Source organism: Lynx canadensis, chromosome B1, assembly GCF_007474595.2.
Source record: "Lynx canadensis isolate LIC74 chromosome B1, mLynCan4.pri.v2, whole genome shotgun sequence".
NCBI lineage: Eukaryota > Metazoa > Chordata > Mammalia > Carnivora > Felidae > Lynx > Lynx canadensis.
The window spans coordinates 116342914-116359415 of record NC_044306.2 but is presented as its reverse complement, the minus strand read 5'-3'; the positions used below and the strand labels follow the sequence as shown (position 1 = coordinate 116359415).

General features: G+C 37.6%; 1 protein-coding gene and 1 non-coding gene across 2 annotated transcripts in view; one reads left to right on the top strand and one right to left on the bottom strand.

Moving 5' to 3' along the window:
- The window catches only part of DKK2 (dickkopf WNT signaling pathway inhibitor 2), a 108608-nt gene that overhangs the window by 52127 nt on the left and 39979 nt on the right, over positions 1-16502 (bottom strand). The gene's annotated exons all lie outside the window — the stretch shown is intronic.
- On the top strand, positions 6659-6773 carry LOC115513115. Its single transcript, XR_003968542.1, has one exon. It is a non-coding gene; the product is annotated as a U5 spliceosomal RNA (small nuclear RNA).

The following is a 16502-nucleotide window of genomic DNA, read 5'->3' as shown; positions in this document are numbered from 1 at the left end:
TAAAGTGTTGATTGACTCTGCTGTTATCAGTCAGCCTATATGGGGGAAATGGATAGAATCAGAGTATAGCAAAGAAACTGTCAGTACAGAGCCTGGACTGGGGGCTCAAACTCACCAATCCAGAGATCGTGACCTGAGCCAAAGTTGGACACTTAGCCGATGGAGCCACCCAGGTGCCCCTGGCCTGAATTTTTTCAAAAGTGAACTGAATTAGCAACAAAATTATTGTGATTTCATGCTGACAAATTATGCAAACAAATATTTTCAGCTTTTATTGGGAAAATAAAGATTTTTCTTATCAACCACTACATTTTATCCATTATTCAGTCTAAAATCTTTAAAAGCAATTACACAAATGAAAACATTCTTGCATCCTATTTAAAGCCTAAATCTTTGAATGTTTTTGGGAGGTGTTGTGAGTATAGGGTCCAGGTACAAATAGGCATCTTTCCACTGCATTCAAATTGTGTTACCATGCATTTATTCCCTTTGTATTTGAATCTCCTACTTTTTGAACCAAAATGTCAAAACTGGTCTATCATCCCCCAAACAGAGGAGCCCTGTTTTCTTGACACCAAATCTTTGTTAGGGTAATCATCTTCACTGTCCTTTGCATCCTTCATGGTCTTTAACTATCTGAAATCCTGTCTCCACTTTGAAGTTTACTGCAAAACCCATCTTCATTGCTCAGTGATACTTTCCCACATCCATTCCCATCCAAAGAGACTTTTCCTCTTCACTGAACTATTTTTTGTTTTTAACCATCACTTATCATTCATTCCCTTTATATGGCACATATTTAACATATTTATGTTTTAGGTGTATTCTCATCTCTTCAGGTAAATTATAAATTCTTGGACACCAAAACTTACAATTTTTTTTCTTTAGGGTTATAACAGCAATTAGGGCAATTTTGATATACTCAATAAATATGGGGCAAATCAATGAATTATTATCAACAATTTCAACACAAATATCACTCTAATGACACATTTTGTAATTCTTATATTACAACCTACACAATAAATATTCAAAACCTTATTCAAAAGCGAAGATCTGTCTACTTTGTTCAGGGAGGGAGAGAGAGAAGGACAGTGGAAGGTACAGGATCTGTTTGCATACGTCACTGTTCTCATTACCACTTTTGTTGACTGGAAAGTCTCCTGTGCCTCATTCCCTAGTTTCTGGGCTTCCTAATATGGCAGAACAGGAATAAACCAAGACTAATTGGTGCTGTTGACACCGGGTACATTGTATAACAAAGGGAGGACTAAAATGTACTATTTGTTTCCTTCTCTCTTTTGCACGTTAATAAACATGACAACTACGAAAGTACATAACTGGACCAGTAATATGCTGGTGTGGTTATCTTGTAAATATGGAAGAAAATGTAAATTTATGCCTTCCGTGTACATGTTGAGCATCCAACTTCATAGCATAAAGGTGCCAAAACCTTAGTCTACACAAAGAAAAGCCAGCCACAATGAGATTATGTAGAGTATGTTAAGCAGTAGCCAAAAAGAAAGGAGGATGGGAGGAAAGAGAATCATTTTTGGGCAATCAAAAAAATTCGATGGAGAAAGGATAGTGTTTTCAATAAGTTGTACAAGAGCAATTGGATATCCATGGGGGGAAATATAATAGCCTTGACCAAAATCTCACACCTTATACAAAATTAAAAAAAAATTTTAATGTTTACTTACTTTTGAAAGAGAGAGACAGGGTATAAGCAGGAAGGGGAAAAGAGAGAGGGAGACACAGAATCCCAAGCAGGCTCCAGGCTCTGAGCTGTCAGCACAGCCCAATGTGGGGCTTGAACCCACAAGCCATGAGATCATGACCTGAGCTGAAATCGGACACTTAACAGACTGAGCCACCAGGAACCCCTCCACCTTATACAAAATTTAAGTCAAAATGAATCACAGATTTAAATGTAATTATAAAACTATAAAACTTCTAAGAAAAACAAAAGCAGGAGAAATCTTTGAGATCTAGGACTAGGCAAAGAGTTCTTAGACTTGACCAAAACATAATTCACAGAAAGAAAAAAAATGATAAATGGACATCATCACAATTTTTAAAACTCTGTTCTATGAAATTCAAAGACAGGTGACAGAGTAGGAGAAAATGTGAAAATTACATCTGTGACAAAGGTCTAGTACACAGAGTATATAAAGAACTCTCAAGGGGCGCCTGAGTGGCTCAGTCGGTTAAGCATCCGACTTTGGCTCAGGTCATGATCTCAGGGTTCCTGGGTTCAAGTTCGGCGTTGGGCTCTGTGCTGACAGTTCAGAGTCTGCAACCCACTTAGAGTTCTGTGTTTCCCTCTTCTGCTCACTCTCTGTCTCTCTCTCAAAAATGAATAAACATTAAAAAAAAAGATTTTTTTAAAAGAACTCTCAAAACTCAATAATAAACAGGCAAACAATTCGATTTGAGAGTAGGCAAAGACATGAAGAGGCATTTCACCTAGGAAAACATACAGATGACAGAATGCATCTGAAAAGATATTCAACATCTTTAGTTCTTAGGGAATTGTAAATTAAAACCACAATGAGCTGGGTGCCTGGGTGGCTCAGTCAGTTAAGTGTCCGACTTCGGCTCGGGTCATGATCTCACTGTTTGTGAGTCTGAGCCCCGCATCTGGCTCTGTGCTGACAGCTCAGAGCCTGGAGGCTGCTTTGGATTCTGTGTCTCCCTCTCTCTCTCTTCCCCTCCCCCACTCGCGCTGTGTCTCTGTCTCTCAAAAACAAATAAACGTTAAAAAAATTTAAAAAAAAATAACGAGATATCAGCACACACCTATCAGAATGGCTATAATTTTTTTAAAAAATTAGTGACAGTACCAAATATTGGTGAAGATGCCGAGAAAATGGATCACTCACACATTGGTGATGGGAATTTAAATGGCACGGTACTCGGGACAATAGTTTAGCAATGTCTTTAAAAGATAAAAATGCAACTGTCATATGACCCAGCAATTATGCTCCCGGGCTTTTATTTCAGAGAAATGAAGACTTCTGCTTATGCAAAAACCTGGGTACAAGTGCTTACACAGCAATTGTATAAAATTTTACCTTTTGAATCATGTTTAAGTGTGTAGTTCAGTGACATAAAGTACATTCACAGTATTGTGCAACCATTGCCACTATCCATTTCCAGAATTTTTTCATCATCCCAAATAGTAACTCCATTCACATTAAACAAGAACTCCCCATTTTCCTCTTCCCTTCAATCCCTGGTAACCTCTACTCTCCTTTTTCTCTCTAGGAATTTGCCTATTTTAGGTAATCCTGTAAGTGGAATCATATACTACGTGTCCTATTGTTTCTGGCTCATTTCATATAGCATAATGTTTTCAAGGTTCATCCATGATGTAGCATGTATCAGAATTTCACTCTTTTTTAAGGCTGAATAATATTTTATGCTACGCATGTATTACATTTTGTTTACCCATTTATTTTTTTTTTCAACGTTTATTTATTTTTGGGACAGAGAGAGACAGAGCATGAACGGGGGAGGGGCAGAGAGAGAGGGAGACACAGAATCAGAAACAGGCTCCAGGCTCTGAGCCGTCAGCCCAGAGCCTGACGCGGGGCTCGAACTCCCGGACCGCGAGATTGTGACCTGGCTGAAGTCGGACGCTTAACCGACTGCGCCACCCAGGCGCCCCTGTTTACCCACTTATATGTTGGTGCACATTTGAGTTGTTTGTACCTCTTGGCTATTGGAAATAAAGTTGCTGTAAACATTGGTATGCAAGTATCTGTAGCAGCTTTATTCTTTTTTTCATATTTTAATTAAAATATTTTATTATAAAGACTATCTAATACAAAGAGATTATATAAAATTATAATGTTGTATATTATATAACACATAATAATTTTAAATAAAATTATGATATGTATATAAAAAGAATATAATTTAATGCCATATGCCTGTTAACCCAGACTCAATAATTATCAATTTAAGGACCATTTTGTTTCATCTATATCCATACTTATCTTTCTAGATTTCATTTTGAAGCAAATCCCGGTCCGCATATAATTTTATCCAGAAATAGTCACTACATATACCTAAAAGACAGAGTCTTAAAAACAATAATACCATTACCACACTAAAAAACTAAACTTCTTAATATTAGCAAACTCCACAGTTCATGTTCAAATATTGCCAGTTGTCTCAAGTTGTTCAAAAGACCAAAATATTTCACATATTGTAATTGGTAGATATGTTTTTTATGTCTCTCAATTTTAAATGATTATTTTTATTTCCTTTACAATTTATATGTTAAAGAAACAGTCATTTGTTTGAGTTCATGACATTTTGAATTTTGCTGTGGAATCATACAGCAAGAGTCTCTCTGACTCTTGTATTTCCTGAAACCTGGAAGTTTAGATCTATGGACCTAATCATATTTAGATTATATTTCCTTGCAAAAATACTTCAGAGGTAGTTTTTATGTATTTCCATGAGGAAGCATTGATGCCTCTCAAACATGTATTAATTATCTAAATCCATCAACTCATTAAGGACTGCAAAATGGTGGTATTCTAATTATATCTCTTTCACTTAACAAGTTAGAACATAATTATGAGGAGAAACTTCTCAAGACACATTTGGTTACCCTGGGATTCCGTTGGTACAAGAAAAGGTGGATATATTCATTCTGTATTAACCAGCTTTCAAAATAATGAATCGGTGACCTTGCATCTTCCAAAGGTGAACAACGACTTTTCTTTCTTTTCCCCCTTTGTATTGTCTCTTGTTTTTTTTTTAAAGAAACTTAATGACATACATATTTAATCATATTTTATGTATTTTAATTCATTAGTCAGTGGGAGATCTTTCTTTCTTTCTTTCATTTATTTATTTATTAACTTGTTTTATTTTTTATTTTTTTTTAAATTTACATCCAAATTAGTTAGCATATAGTGCAACAATGATTTCAGGAGTAGATTCCTTAGTGCACCTTACCCATTTAGCCCATACCCCCTCCCACAACCCCTCCTGTAACCCTCAGTTTGTTCTACATACTTATGAGTCTCTTCTGTTTTGTCCCCCTCCCTGTTTTTATATTATTTTTGTCTCCCTTCCCTTATGTTAATCCGTTTTGTCTCTTAAAGCGCTCATATGAGTGAAGTCATATAATTTTTGTCTTTCTCTGACTAATTTCACTTAGCATAATACTCTCCAGTTCCATCCACATAGTTGCAAATGGCAAGATTTCATTCTTTTTGATTGCCAAGTAATTCTTCATTGTATATATATATATATATATATATATATATATACCACATCTTCTTTATCCATTCATCCATCGATGGACATTTGGGCTCTTTCCATACTTTGGCTATTGTCGATAGTGCTGCTATAAACATGGGGGTGCATGTGCCCCTTCAAAACAGCACACCTGTATCCCTTGGATAAATGCCTAGTAGTGCAATTGCTGGGTTGTAGGGTAGTTCTATTTTTAGTTTTTTGAGGAACCTCCATACTGTTTTCCAGAGTGGCTGCACCAGCTTGCATTCCCAAGCAGCTTTATTCTTAATTGACAAAAATGGGAAACAAACCCAGATGTCTTTCAATGGGTAAATTGTTAAACAAACTGGTATTCCATACCATGAACTATTATCCAGCAATGAAAATATAAACTATTAATACACACAACAGCCTCTTAATGAAGTTCCAGAGAATTATGTTGAGTCAGAAAAGCCAGTCCCCAAATATTATATAGTGCATGAATCCATTTAAGGAACATTCTTTTTTGTTTAAACGTTTTATTTATTTTTGAGAGAGAGAGAGAACTAGTGGGGGAGGAGCAGAGAGAGAGAGAGAGAGAGGGAGACATAGAATCCGAAGTAGGCTCCAGGCCCTGAGCTGTCAGCACAGAGCCCGATGCAGGGCCAGACTCATGAACCCCGAGATATGACCTGAGCTGAAGTTGGACACTTAACTGACTGAGCTACTCAGGTGCCCCTGTTTATGAAACATTCTTAAAGTGACAAAATTAGGGCAGGAGAGAAGTATCCGGGACTATAAAAGGCAACATGATAGATAATTGCAGAATGGAAATGTTTTGTATCTTGACTCACATCAATGTCAAACCCTGGTTGTATTGCACTATACTTCTGCAAGATGTTACCACTGGGGGATACTTGGCAAAAGTTCCACTGGATCTCTCTATGTCACTTATTACAATTGCATGTGATTCTACAATATCACGTTTAACCAAAAGAAAGAAAGAAAAGAGAGAGGGAGAGAGAGAGAGAGAAAGGGAGAGTGGGAAGGAGGATGGAAGGAAGGAAAGAAATCTCGGTCAGATATACAAATATACAAATTCAACCAGAGTCTCTGATGGGGACACAACCTGAGTCATTAGCTAAGTCTCCTCCCCCTCACCGCCTGATGGAGGCACTGTGTGAATTTTAAGAACTTCCCATAATGGAAAGGGTGGTGACTCAGATTCAGTTTAATACCCACAGTGTATTGCACACAGTGCAATTATAAAATGGTACTATTTTAAATTTCTTTCAACTCGTATTTATTTACAGAATTCCCTGAAAAGTTTTTGCAGGAGCTATATTGTGACACTAAATACCTACCGTCAGTGTAGAGGAGTTTTTCTTAATGGGGATGTGTTATGGAAGCAGAGGGCATACTCTGTTCCTCTTCATATTGTATACATATTTTGCCTGTTACTGAAGATTTATGATGAGGGAAATAACTTTGAGTCTTATGTTAATTGTTTGAGGCCTTGCTTTGACAGCGCTAATTGTTTAGTTTTAATGGGAGACATTGTTGTGAAGTGAAAGCAGAAGTTTAAATAAAAAAAAAAAATCAGAGTTGGTTCCTTTTAAGTTCCTGATGTCATGCAGTCCCAAGCAATTTGAGGCCAAATGTTACTAGATTCTCTCTTAAGGTTCTTTAAAAAGTTACAAATTTCAATGCACATTACCAATCTTAGTATGGCATAGCAATGTACCACAGAATATATTCCTCCATAAACTATTTCAGGAAAGCAAGTATTCTAGATTTTCTGTTTGCACATATCAGTGAGACTAATTCACACACACACACACACACACAACAATGAACCCGTGTCAGAAGAGTCTACAGTCTCTCTAATTTGAAGCAGCTGGTATATTCTAAATATGGAGAGTTCAAGCTTCCAGAATCATCAGTACCATCATTAAGAATCAGAATCATTGATTCAAATGTTCTTTATTATTCTCCCTGTTGGGGAATTATATCACATAGCTGTTAGCTCTTCCCCTATTGTTCTCAGACTGTCATGCATAAATGTCAACAAGAGTGTACTTTATTCATACTCTAAAATTAAATCCTTTATCCTACAATTAGCCATAATCATGACCACATACGACTATGATTTACCATAACTAAAATAGATGGCGTGGGATTTATTGTTGGCTTGTGTTTGAAATAGCAAAGGCAGATTTTTGAATTAAATAATTGCATGCTAACTATTTGGGATATAATTTCTACTTATTTTGTTTTCCCTGTATCTCCATCTAGTTAGATAGCAAATTGCTACTATGTCCCATTAGTAAAATCTAAGGGACTGCTGTGTGTGTGTGTGTCTGTGTGTGTCTATATGTGTGTGTGTATAAAATACGCTCTTTGAAAATATGATCATTCTTAGTAGAGTATACTGGATTATGAACTCTTTCTTAATAACAATTTTTAAATCATCTTAATTGACAACTTATATGTACTGTCACTGTGTGTACCTAAGTCAATGATCTCATTTGAATGGCATAATGATTCTAGAAGTCAAGAGTCTGTAAGACACTTCATTTCTCTTGCTTGCTCAATACCACATTTCTTTCCATGGTAACAGCACCCTGATGTTTTATATAAGAACTCAGTCTCTCTAACTGCAGTTTGTTGGTCAGGACACCCTACTTTCTCCTGCCCTCCCTTGGCCAAAGGAAGGAACGCAGGACCCCAACCAGACCCTGCAGACTCTTTCTGGGAATTTGCATCTTGAATAGAAAGGCCAAAGGATGAAATTAGGTAAGAGTTCTCCCATTCTGGTCGAGGTGCCCTAATAATGCCCACAAAGTGTTGCTTTCCAGACCTCTGGCACTCCATCACTTCATATTCTTCTGAGGCCTAATTCATTCTTTCCTTGGATTATTTCAGCTACCTCGTATTATAACAATAAGTTCCCTTTTAAAAAATATTTTGTGTAAGTTACTTAAGAGTTGGTTTCTGTTGCTTGCACCTGAAGAACCCTAACTGATATGACACTACCCTCTTTTTGCAGATAAGGAAATTGGGGTGTCAAGAGGAGCTAGCCCACCATCCTGCAGCATTTAAGTAACATGGCTAAACTCACAACTGCCTCATTTTAGCTCAGCTTTTAATCCTAGGTAACATTGCCTCTATGTTCATCTTCAGAAGAGCTTAGATGAGAAGGTATCTAGGTGGCCACACAGTCATCCTAGATCAGGATAAACAGTAAAATGGGTAGAAGAGGAAGCATCCCTTGCTTTGTTACATTTAATCAGATGGTCGGTATTTATTATGCACCCAAAGGATTTCTTGCACTAAACAAGAAGTCCAAAACCATAACCAATTTTGCAGTGATCCTGTAGGCTCCTATAATTTCCTTTTTACAGTTTAATGTCACACAGCTGTGCACAATTCCGGAATTAACATGGGTTCAAGTACAGTCCCTACCTCCATTTAAAAAAATATTTTTATTTCACACCCATTTAGCAAGGGAGGATACGTGAAGTCCAGGGCAACAAGTGCTAACATGTGTGTAAACATCACTTTAAAACTCCCAATAAGAATTACACTGTAAGTTGGAGTCAGTGCAGGAGGACCAAATTATGCATAGACTGAAAATATGAACAGGAGGCAGCACTGTGACATCTTCAACCCCAAATGGAAGACCTTTGTCTCTTTTGTGACTTGGGCACAGTTTCCATCTCTGAGCCTCTGTTACACCCTTTTCCATTGTCATTAAAGGGAAGCAAGACTAAGGGTCCACATAAGACTCTGATTAAGGATCAAGAGCAGGAGGGGATGAGATAGTGGCTGGGGATGGGGCTGGACTCAGCAGAATGCAAATTGGCCTGATTTATTTCACCAAACCTCTGGCTCTTCCTTCCTGCAAGTGACCTGACAAGCCACCCCTAGACGCAACTTTTCATGGAAGTATTGTGAGCTATGGTCTTTCCTAGGGTTGTTTGAAAATAGTTCCCCTTGGGGCAAAAGAAGTGCAATGTGGTCTGTGAGGTTGGGTAAGAGGGAAAAGGAGGCTAAAGACCATCTACATGGCAAGGAAAGCTTAAAGATCAAGACCTAGTATAATCAACAACTTGCCCTTCTAAATTTTAAGATGACGTAGAGTAAGGAGTAACTCTTATTTGGTGTGCTAGAGTGATCCTGGGCTATAAAGATCAAGAAATCTGGGCTTGATTTTGGCCTCCATGTTTACCAACCGTGGGCAAGTAACTTCTCCATGCCTCAGTTTCCTGGTCTGTAAAATGAGGGTATCTCAAAACAGTCCTATCTCTCAGGATTGTTGAGAGAGTTGAATTAAACAATTTATCCAAAAATTGTCTAGCATATGATAGCTACTCAGCATTATTATTTCCTGACATTTGGGAAACATTTTTGAGGATTACTCCACTAGACCACACCATAAAAATTGTTTAGGAAACATTGTTAGAAGCTAAGTGTCACCTAGCTAATAGTGCCCACTAAATATATTCCTCCAAACAAACTTGTTTATTTTCTCTTTAAAAAACAGAGTTCTGGGGCACCTGGGTGGCTCAGTTCATTTAGCGACTCTTGATTTTGGCTCAGGTCATGATCCCAGGGTCATGGGATCGAGCCCTGCATCAGGCTCCACACTAAGCATGGAGCCTGTTTGAGAGGGAGACTCACTCTCCCTCTGGCCCCCTCTCCTGCTTGTGTTCTCTCTCTCTCTCTCTCTAAAATAATTTAAAAAATAGAGTGGTAATTTAGCTCATAAAGAATAAAATGAATCACAGATTTTTAAAATTTTCTTTCTTCTTTCCTTCTTTCTTTTTTCTTTCTTTCTTTCTTTCTTTCTTTCTTTCTTTCTTTCTTTCTTTTATTTTTTATTGTTTTGGTGGCAGGGTGGTATTAGTTGGGTCCAACAGTCAGAAACTGATGGTATATTTAAACTGTGTATTTGAAAAGAATAAAAAAGGGCTATATTCAGTAGTGTGGGCAAGGTTTAGGGAAGAAAAGGCCAATAGTAGGAGGCATTATTTGGAATTTTTTAGTAACCACATTAAAAAAGTGAACAGAAACAGGTAAAATTATTCTTAATAATAAATTTTGTTTAACCCAACATAGCCAAAATATTATTTTAATATGTAATAAATATAAAGAAGTTATTACATGTGTTTCTCTTTTTTCATGTGAAGTCTTTGAAATCTGGTGTGTATTATATATTTAAGCCTATCTCAGTTCAAATAATGTCTCAAGTAAAATGAAGTCCTACCAAAACAACAAGGTTGTATTTAATGAAAAAATGTTTTATACTGTTTGTTTCTAAAATTTTAATATTAGTTAATTGTAACCAAATAAAATAAAAACATAAATTCATCAGTTATCCTATTATGTTAGTCACACCATCAGGTGGCCAATAGCCCCATGTAGCTAGTGGCTACCATATTGGATGCTGCAGGTTTAGAGAAACAAAAAGTGGTATAGTAGTCTGAGGTGAGCAGAGCAGGAAACCATTATTTCCTGTAAGCCTGAAGAGGAAGCACTTGTTACAGAAGCTGGAATAGGGTTGCTATATGGAGAGAGTCCCCTCCACACACCTTTGGTTGAGGTACATAGTCAACTTAGATGGCTAGGAAACAGAAAGAATGAAAAGTATAAATACCTGGACCCACACTCTTCTAGTGGTATGCTGGTAACCTGATTTTCCAACACTGAAAACCCTGATTTGTAATATTTGTTCATTTCCATGGTATAAATTCTCCTATCACGGCTGATTGCACACTGACAACATGATGTCACTGAAAGCGGACTTGGCAACATTGGCTCTTTCCAACATACCACTGAAACTCCTCCCATCATTCAGTCTCCTGCTACTCCTTTCTGATGGTCAAACTCAACTGGGAACCACAGGCAAGGGTGCCCATGACACACTTCTTGCAGGTCTGCCTCCCAGGGCACTGAATAGGTTGATGAGGGATCAGAAAGCAGGGGGAAATATATCCAATGCTTAAATTAAAAAAGATCTGTCTCCTTTTTCTTTTTTTCCTTCTGCACATATAGGAAGAAAATGACCACAAGGAAGCTGAAATCTGTAGCACAGACTTTGAAGGTAGGATGCTAAATAGGAAAGGCATCAGATTCTTTTCTAGATTAAAAAATTTTGTCCTATGTGAGTATAGAATTTATACAGAGGAAAAATGCCCTTCCGATATAACCCATGGTGCATAAACAGTTGGGTAAAACAGTTAATGTGGCCTCACAAATTATCAGAGAACACATTTCTTTTTTTGCGATGGATTAGGAAACTTCCTTTGTGAAAAGAAATTCTACAATTATTGAGATGTTACTTTTTTGATATGAAACAATGACCTTATATATATTAATAGTATAATTATTCAGTATGTTGACAAAATTGATGTAACATATAAAGTGAGGTTCAGATTCAATTATTTCAGCCTCCATTTTAGGACTCATCCAGGTTTGTACACCTGCGATCTCTCATGGCTGTCTTCACCCTTATACTCAGAAATCTTTCAAACCTTTTCTTTTAGTTCCATTCCTCTGCAATATGAATACATGTCTTCATCATGCTGCTCTGGTACCGGGGCCAGCTGCATGGCCCTCTGCCTTCTCTCTTTCTTTCCAGGTAACCCCACCTGGAACCACTAGGTGATTCTTCCTAAGACACTGTTTTTTATGTCATCCCACTGCTCAAGAACATAAAGGCCTCTCTTTTGGCCTGGCCTTCAAAGAACCCCATAACTTGATTTTAACCTACTTGTCTGAAGTTTCATGCAAGCACTTCCATGAAGCCAGGTCAAGTGATTGCAATCCCTAGAACACAGGCTCAATTTGCTACAGTGCTTTTCTTCCATACTGATTTTTTTGTGGTTTTTTTGTTTTGTTTTGTTTTTTGGCCTGACCTGTCTCTCTCTCTCTCTTTCTCTCCCTCTCTCTCTGTCTCTCTCTCTGTCTCTCTCTCTCTCTCTCTCTCTCTCACACACACACACACACACACACACATACACACATCAGAATACTACTTTTCCTAATCTGTACTTCTCCAAATTCCACCCATCATTGGGGCTTTAACTTTTCAAAGCCCTCATAACCATTTGACCAACATCCTCAACTCCAAACCCTGAACTCCAGTGACAATTAATTCCCTCACTCCCTTTGCCACTTGGAGCCTCTCTCCTTTTGTTTCCATGAACCTTGCATCATTCCGTTTTGTTTCCATCCTAACACTAAACTCTAAACTGATCCCATGGAGCCAGCAAGGTGACCAGATTTTGAATCTAAGTCACTTGCCAAACTTTCCTCAGAGTTCCAAGATAAGCAGCAGGTTATGAAACACCAACAATTCTTACCGGTAAATGTAACAAGACTATCTCAGCTTGAACAAATTGATCCTGTTATCCGCAGTTACATGTATAATGCTGGTCTGCCCTAAATCCTGAAATCACCATATTATTAGATGAAAGATTTACATTAAGTAGTAGCAGAAATACTACTATTTCTGGGGTTAGTTAAGTGCCTTGGGTTAGTTAAGTGCCAAACTTTTCCTAATTTTTTTCAGCATTGACAAACAACTTTTTGATTGACATGTCAAATGCTACTTTGCTCATCTGAGCCCAGTGTCTCTACTGTGGACTCTAGAATTGCTGGAATAACATCTCTCCACACCTGCTGCCTCTTCCCCACCTCCTGGCCATTGAACATTTGCCCAAGGGTTTGCTTCTGCATTTGGGCTATTACTGAAGATCTGGAACAGCAATCCTCAATCTGCACTCTATGAGATGTTAATAAGTGTTAGTGGAGATGGGAGTGTATATTAAAGTAAATTTGGGGGGGGTGCCTGGGTGGTTCAGTCAGTTAAGCACCTGACTCTTGATTTCAGCTCAGGTCATGATGCCAGGGTCATGGGATAGAGCCCCACATGGAGCCCCACATTGGGCTCTGAGCTGAGCATTCTGTCTGCTCCAGATTCTCCCTCTCCTTCCCTCTTCCCCTCTCCCAAACTTGTGCGCTCTCTCTCCTTCGAAAATAAAATAAAAATAAATAAATTTGAGATGCTGGCTAAAACAAAGATAAGTTGCTTTATTGCAGAACTTCTCAGAGACTTTACTAGGCTGATGTGAAATATGAATCATTAAAAAGAGAATATAGTAGGTAGCACTTCATGCATATATTTGAATAGGAAAGTCTCCCATTACTACATCCTGCCCCCAGAACATAAGAACTTACCTCATAGGGTTGTTGTGAAGACTGAATGAGTCATTGCATGGAGAGCACTCAGAACAGTGCCTGGCAGAAGACAAAAACCCTTTGGGTTTATTGCTATCATTGTTGTCACAAAGATGTCTGACTGAGACCTCACCAAGTGTTCCTGTCCCTCTGAGAAAGAAACGGAGTTGCCCGTAAATTGAATGGGGAACTTTTCAGGAGCTTTGAAGATCGGAACCAGTGTGTACTCTTCTTGGGATCTTTTGAATCTGAAACCAGTTCAAGTACAAAGAAGTTTATTCTCCTCCATTCTTCCCAAAGGCTGGCTAACTGGGGTTCAATTAAATAGCATGGAGTAATGGTTCAGAGCACGGCCTTTGGCATCTTGTTTAAATCTTGGCTCTTTTATTGGTTACAATATACCCATGGGCAGATTGTTTAAAGGAGATGTACCTATAAATCTGTAAAATTTGAAAAATAATATGCATGTCACTGGTTTATTGTCGGTAACTCAAGAGATGATGTATGTGGAGTACCTGGCCTGTGCCTGATACCTGGTAAAATGCTCAATAAATGGAAGTTCCTAGGCATCGCAGTAATACATTCATTTCTGTAGTTTATTTAAGCCACGAAATACTAGCTAACTTTACCCATGTAGTCACTGCCACAGTATCCACAAGGACCAATTTGCTTCACACCCAATAGAAATTTAGTGAATACGTTGGCCACTTGGATTGTGGACGGATTGGATTGCTGGATTAGGCATATGGGGCCTACAGGGTAACTCCATGCTGTTAGGAGCTGAAGTGGGAAGCCATACAAGCTCTCAGTGACCACAGCTCTGGGCAACCAGAGCAGGCAAACGATTTCACAAGATCCAAAAGTAATCTCAGGAGCAACTCTGGTATTCTTTTATTTTTTAAAACCTATCAACAATTTCTAATATCAGGCATGGAGATTTAGTTCCTTGTTAAAATAAAAAGTATTCCCAAGTTCACTGCTTTCATTAGGAAGGTTGTGAATAATACCGAAGTTATTCACAATCCAGCGGTCGGAAGCTGTGGGAAAAATCATTTTAATTTTAGATGTTTCACGCAACACTGCTAATGTTATCTATCCTGTTTGGGCAGGGAGAAAACTGGCAAGCATCGTGAGATGGGGAATTTATGTGAGTTAATGGAAATGTTGTGGCTGACCAACAAAGGAACTTCCCCAGCCAAAATCAAAACAAAGATATTAACTTGGAAGGGGGAGAAAAGCCTGCAGCATAATAATATCATGCATTGAAACCTTATCTACTGGTTGAGGTAATTTGGTTTGAAGAACTTAAAGAGCATTTTGTGGTTTATGGAAACTGCCAGCAGACACTGTATTTAGCAGCCTCTCCACTATTAAGTTCACATGCCTTCCTCTCTTCTCACCAAGTGGGACCACTTAGTTTTCTTTATCTCTGAGTTGTTACCAACCCATCTAAGATCTCTTAAGGACAAAAGTCAAGTTTTCAGAGCTTGCAGTGCGATGCCCATGCATTGCTGGCTACATTCAAAGACCAGAGTGGCCATGACACATCCGAAATTTTGCTTACGTTCACTTAAGATAATTTTTCAAAGTCCACTTAGACAATTTCAGTCCAGGATTTAGACACATATACCCGTTTCTTTCAGAAAGAAGTCTTTCCAAACAATCACACACACGCACACACACACACACGCATACAAACGATCCTAATGGCAAGTTCACAATTAAAGTTTATAATAATTCTGAATTAAATAATTCAAAGAGTGGGTTATTCTGAGTGGGCCAGCTATTGCAGATACAAACTAATTTGAGGGTTAGAGACCAATCCTGTTTTTCTCTCTTTTATAATTCAGTGCCATAACTTTCTTTGTGTAAATGGGAGAATAACCAGGGAAAAATAAGAAGACCTTGCTAGGGAACCTACCAAATTAACTCTTTCCGGGCTACCGCTGGCCCCATCTGGCCCCCAGCTGCTCTCCTTTGAAGTCCTGGAACCCCTCTGAGGACTGTCTTGCACATCTGAACCTACAGCAAGTACTTACAAGGGCTCCTGTTTGACCAACACATGGGCACATGCAGTCAACTCTGCCTAAAAGGTTTTAGGTCTTTAGGGAAAGGGTAGCTCTTAGTTCCCCATTCATTTTTGTACTAAAATATGCTGTTATTCTACTACAGAAAAATTTTCAAGACTGGCATATTATTTTATCAAAAGTACGTTTCGTTTGTTATAGATATTAATACCATTAATAGCATTAATTATATATAATACCAGAACTATTACCTAAATATTCATTTCCTATAATCCAATTTATTTCCTTTTTTATGTTTCCAGAATTTAACAATATTAAATGTTATAGTAAGATTAATTATAGTTCTAATTTCATTTTCTAAAATGATATCTTTCAGAATTATTGATTCAGGAATTAAAATAATAGTTTTTTGTTAATCCTTTTATTTTATTTTCGTCTCACTAAAGACATTATTGTAAATATATTGATTAGAGTCCTGAAAATATTTTTCCTACTTATAAGAATGTATAAGTTGAAATTAAACTTTATCTCAGAAATTTCACCAATGTCCTCTTTGTTGTCTCGGTTTTTTGTTTTTTTTTTCATTTTCAGTTTAGATACAAATCTCAAGGGATGTTTGATCTACTGTTTTTCATGAAATAAAATACAGAGAAAGAATTTATTTTATTCTTACTCACTTTTTGCTGGACGAGTCTTCAAAAAATAAATTCACCAACATGAATTTTCATAATCCTACATAATGTTGGAGGGAAAACATATCATTCTCACATGTAGAATGAGGTCACTGAGGAACAGGACTCTCTGTACCTTTAAGCACCCCTTTGTCATGAGAAATTAAAAAAAAATTACTTCTACATTTTTACTTAGCCATGTGAATATCTGTTCCAAACCCTTAATTCTGTGATATTGAGAGATCTTAAAAGGGGTGTGGGGAGTAGTCCTGGAGAATTAAAAACCAAAAAAGGTCTACTTTGGAAATCTTTCACTTGA